This window comes from Tenrec ecaudatus, chromosome 2, assembly GCF_050624435.1.
Source record: "Tenrec ecaudatus isolate mTenEca1 chromosome 2, mTenEca1.hap1, whole genome shotgun sequence".
Taxonomy (NCBI): Eukaryota; Metazoa; Chordata; class Mammalia; order Afrosoricida; family Tenrecidae; genus Tenrec; species Tenrec ecaudatus.
In genome coordinates this window covers 62,967,821-62,973,483 of record NC_134531.1, presented here as the reverse complement: position 1 = coordinate 62,973,483, position 5,663 = coordinate 62,967,821, and the positions used below count along the sequence as shown (strand labels likewise).

Below are 5,663 nucleotides of genomic sequence, written 5' to 3'. Positions count from 1 at the left end.
GGTGACTTCTGCCGCGGGATAAATGAAGACTGGCATCCTTTCCAAATTGTGCACAGCGCAGTTTTAAAGTCCAGCCAAGTGGCTGTTTCCTCAGCCTTATATCTCCGAGTCACGGTACCATATGTTAGATCTCTCTATCTCTCTCTCATGGGAGAGATATACCTCAGTCCTTGACTTTGCGCAAGAATTCACACCAAAGCCTGGTTTGTGATCCAAGTGAGTTTTATGAAAGTTAGAAGCAGTTTCAGGTTCTACAGTAAATGGAACACAAGCCAGAAAGAGTCCGTGGCTCAGCTGGCGGCACACGGCATTGCCACGTTGGGCTGTATAGCCTGGGTGCACCGAACTGTGTGCTGGAGCCGCTGGGAGAGAGCACCAGAGCAAAACCTCTGGCTTTTCAGGGCCCCCGTTGGGAGGCATGGTCAGTGATACTGGCTGACCCCATTGGCTGAATCAAATTCACCTGGCTTAGATGGGCCAATCCAGGTGTAACATCCACCTAGGTGTACCACACCTTCCTGGCTAGGGGCTCGAATCTAACAAAACAAAACCATATAACATGTCTTTGCCATTAGAAACTGCCCCAGGAGCATCCTTACCACAATGTGGTCAGATACGACTGGGGATCTTTCAAAGATCTCCAAAAAACAAAAACCAACTCACTGCCGTCTAAGCTATGCCAACTATAGGACAGGGTAAAACTGCCCCATGAGTTTCTGAGATGAATTCTTTATGTGAATAGAAAGCCCCCTAGGAACAGCTGCTGGTTTCAAACTGCTAACCTTGTGGAAAACTTACCAATGATGCAGGACAAAGCCCTCTTACAAAACCTTAGGAAACTAGTTTTCTTTCTTTTTTTTTTAATTGGGCACAAGGAATAAAAAAGACCTTGATATTCTGTCTTCTGAGTTACAGCTAGTAGGAACGAGTGGGAGAGGGGGAAACATGGGTGTGGGGTGAAGAGCTGGGAGGGGCCTGTCGGCTGGAGGTCTAGTCCGCTTACTTTTTATATTGGAAGGGCTCCTCGCCGGTCTCGTTGAGAAGACACGTGCGGATGAGGGCTTCTGTCACCGCGAAGGGGTCAGAGTTGGCAGAGGGGCGGCGGTCTTCAAAGTAACCCTTCTTCTCCTGGCCGGTCATCCGGGGAATGCGGATGCTGGCGCCTCGGTTGGCCACGCCGGCGGAAAAGTTGTTGATGTTGGAGGTTTCGTGGAATCCCGTGAGGCGCCAGGCGTTGTCCTGGCCCCCTTTGGGGTCGTAGGCGCGGATGTGGTATTGGTGCTGCTTGCTTAGCCTCTCGATGGACTCCTCAATGTACTTCAGACCATTCTCTTCCCACATGGCCTTGGTGCTGAAGTTGGTATGACAGCCTGCACCGTTCCAGTTCCCAGGGATGGGCTTAGGATCGAAGGTTGCTATCACTCCAAAGTCTTCACACACACGGTGCAGGATGAAGCGGGCCACCCAGAGATGATCCCCCATGTAGATTCCCTCGCAGGGTCCTATCTGGAACTCCCACTGGGCAGGCATGATCTCGGCATTCGTCCCTCCAATCTTGATGCCAGCATACAAGCAGGCCCGGTAGTGAGCCTCCACAATGTCCCTGCCGTCGGCTTTGTCTGCCCCCACACCGCAATAATACGGACCTTGGGGCCCAGGAAAGCCATTGGAAGGCCAACCAAAGGGGTGCCCATCTGTCCCCATGAGGGTGTACTCCTGCTCCATTCCAAACCAGGGGTGTTGACTGATCACCATGTTCATAATCCGCTTACAGGTGTGCCGTAAATTGGTCTCTGCAGGCTTTCGGTTGTACTTGAAGACTTCACAGAACACCAGCTTGTTGGGGTCCCTGGGGAACGGGTCCCGGAACATGGCAACAGGGATGAGATACATGTCACTGTTGGAGCCTTCAGACTGGAACTTGCTGGAGTCGTCAAAATTCCACTCGGGCAACTCTTCCACACACTTGGGCTTCCAGTCCAGGGTTCGGGTTTTACAGCGGAGCCCTTCTCCAGTGCCATCGATCCAGATATGCATGGCGTGGACTGTATCGCCCTGAGGCAGAGCCATGTACATCTGCTTGACGCCTTTGTTCAAGTGGGAACTTGTCAAGGTGGCCATGGTGGAAGGTGTTCTGCGCTGGCGGCCGGCAGGAGGGAGGGCAGGCAGCGAGAGCGAGGTGAGGAGGGGCGAGGAGGCCAGGTGGGCGGCTTACGAGCTCGGCTCCACTCCCATGCTCAGCTCTCAGGAAACTTATATGCTGACTTTAACTTATAATCACCCCATGAATGTCAGTGGAAGCACGCCCCGGGGCTTGCATTGGCTGGTTTGCTAAGTGCCTCCAAACAAGTCCCAACTCCCATTCTTTCAGTTACCAGCTGAGTGTCTTAATAATTTTTACCAACCAGTGGCTCCCTAAAGATACTCTGACTATGAAATACAAATAAGCGAACATTTTATTTCCCCCTCCCTGCCCCACCCTCAATTTACTAGCCAGAGAAGTCTGTCCCTCTTTTTCAATGTTTTGACAAAAACTGACTTTTACCAATGTGTCATCTAATACAATAAATGTTTGGTGTTGGGTCAGGCACTGGTTGGGGGCATCAGGAACAGCCTGAACTGCCTTTATCAGAACTAGACGATGGCTAGCTTCAAAGGGCTCCAGGACAATGAGCCATCTCTTTAGTATTAGGCAGAACGATCAAGACACCACCCCCACCTTGGAGTTTCACGGATGGAGACAGCTTAAGCCCCTGAAGTTGCAGCTCCTGCCCCTCCCTCCTTGATTTCCCTCCTGACCAGCTGAAACACTTGCTCTTCACCACAGATAAGTCCAACTTTGCGGAGTCCCAGCCGGGGACCGGGAACCTCACTCAGGAGCACAAGTTCCCCTTCTCTTTCTCTCATGCCTGGCCTCAGTTTATCTTTGCGGTGAGTCTAATACTTGGTAAATTCAATTCCTAAGTTATCAATAGTGTATCCAAAGAAGCTGCACGAGGATATTTCAGATGAGAAGTTGATGTCCAAATGCTCACCACCTTCTTGACACAGAAAAAGCTTCAGGTAGACACACACACACACACACACACACACGAGAGAGAGAGCGGACACACAAAAAATCTTCAGGTAGAGCCTCAGGACAAAGTTCAGAAGGAAAGACAGAAGGAGGAATACAATGGGAAAACGCACAAGGAGAATGGAATGAGTGATGTTACAATGTGAAGATTACAATCAATGAACTGAAACAAAATCTGTATGCATTGTTGAATGGAAAACTGGTCTGCTTTGTAAACCTTTACCCAATTCACACACTTTTAAAAACTCAGTACAGCGGGAAGAGACTTTGGGGGTTACCAATCAGGGGAGGGTAAGGGAGAAAAAATAAAGCAATAGACTTGAGGCTTGACAGGTATTCACATGGATGAGGGGACTTTGTAATCCACATGAAGGAGGGAGAGGAGGGCAAGCTTCTTCCCAGAGTTGACAAGTAACTTAAACTCCTGAAGACCAAAATGATGGTCAGAAAAGTAAACTCCTCACCCAAGTTATAGTAACAGATTATTTTTTTAAATCTGTATGTAGAAAGGCTGATATTCTATAACCCTACTTCTGTATGGTTACCCGATGAACTAGTAATACTTGAAAATCTTAGTTATATCTAATTCATCTTTAAACTATAAATAAGGCAATTAGAGATGTTTTCACTTTTAATGCTCCAGATAATGTGCTTGCCATTGAGTTGTGAAGATTTGAGGATAGAGAGCAGATGGGACTTTTGGCAAACAGCAGGCATGTCTGACTGGCACAGCAGAGCTGGCTAATGCTCTCGCAGCCGGCGCTGCTAATACTGCCGTCAATTAGAGTCCTGCTACCCATGGGTTGCCAGTCAGAAGACATCTTAACCACTTTTTCTAAAAGCCAAGAGCAGCTCCATTATAACCTCTTAGGGGCCAAGCAGACAATTTAGGATTCACTTTTGACAGCCTGCTAATGTCAGTTTCTCACTGAATGTATGTTCCTGCCTGGAAATATTGCTAATGTGTACTGTTGCTATTTTGTGTGGTAACTATGCTGCCATCTGAACAGCACAGGCATAGTTTACTTATTTATCCACAAATATTTACTGAACTCCAAGACTGAATACTGTAAGCATGACACATCCACGTTTTCAAAGCTTATTAAGCGAGCACGGTATGAGCTGGGAATGCCCACGGTGCTTCCTCCTGTGTTTCCCTTCATAGCATCTTATCACTTGCTTCTGATATTCTCTCCCTTAGAGTAGAAGTTAAATTACTTGTTTTTTAAATTAAAAGATCATTTTGGAGGGGCCTCTTATGACTCTTGCTACAGTCCATACATCGCTTGCATCAGGTGAATTTGTATATATGTTGCCTTCATTTTTTTCTAGACATTTACTTTCTATTGAGCCCTTGGGATCAGCTCCTCTCCCCAACTCCATAACCCCTTGATAAATTATAAATTGTTATTATTTTCATATCTCACACCAACCGCTGTCTCCCTTCCCCCTTTTTCCTGTTGTTCTTCCCCCTGAAGAGGGGCATATGGTTGTGTGTCAATCATTGTGATCGGTTCCCCCTTTCTGCCTTCCTTTACCCTTCCTGTATGGGTATTCCCACGCCTGTTCCTGCATTCTGTGTGTCCTGAGCACCCATCTCTTATCTACACCTGTGTACATGTTCCGGTCTAGTCTGGATTGAGAAGCAGCACTGGGGTCATGGTAGTGGAGGGTGAAGAAGCCTCAAGAAACCCGTGGTGTTTCATCAATGCCTTACTGCAGTCTGGTTGATTCATCCCTTCCCTGTGACCCCTCTATGGGGAGACTGCTCCATTGTCTACAGATGGGCTTTGGATCTCTGCTCCAACCCCCTTTGTTCTCAACCATGTTTTTTGTTTGTTTGTTATATGACTGCTGATATCTATTACTCGGTCCTGATGACTCCTCATGATCACACAGGCTGGTGTGTTTCTTCCATGTGGACCTGTTGCTTCTCTGCTTAATGGCGGCTTATGTAACTTCAAGCCTTTAAGACCCAAACGGTATGCCTTTTAGTAGCTGGACACCATCTGCCTTCTTCACATTTACTTATGCACCCGTTTTGTCTTCAGTGATTGTGTGGAGAGGGAGAACATCTCAGACTGCTGATTTGTTAGGACAAAGTGTTCTTATATTGAGGGAGGGTATGAGCAGAGGCCCAAAGTCCATCCACTACCTCAATGTATTGCCATATAAATGTATGTGTATAGACCAGTACCTCTATTTTTGTGGATTAATGCATTTACATATGCACACCACTATGTTTATACCTCTATCCAATTCTTTGTTTCCTAGGTCCTTCCTCTATTTCCTTTTACCTTCCTCCTGCCCACCGCCACTTTCCCTTTATTTCTGTCTCTTGGTACCTCCTCTTATCTAGTTTGCTGTTGCTCCGACATCCCCTCCCCCTGATCCCTATCTCCTCCTTTTGATTGACTCTAATATCCCCTGTCTATGGCACTCCCTTCCCCACCGCCCTCACCCAATACTCATTGTTTTTGTTGTTAGGTTCCATCAAGTCACTCTGACTCATAGTGATCCTATACACGACAGACAGGACACATTGCTTGGATGTACATAACCCTCACAATTGGTATGATAGAGTCCA

The 5,663-nt window shown here is 47.3% G+C and overlaps 1 pseudogene; it reads right to left on the bottom strand.

Moving 5' to 3' along the window:
* Positions 1-843: 843 nt before the first annotated feature.
* LOC142440821 (glutamine synthetase pseudogene) lies at positions 844-2,121 on the bottom strand (annotated as a pseudogene).
* Between the last annotated feature and the right edge of the window lie 3,542 nt (positions 2,122-5,663).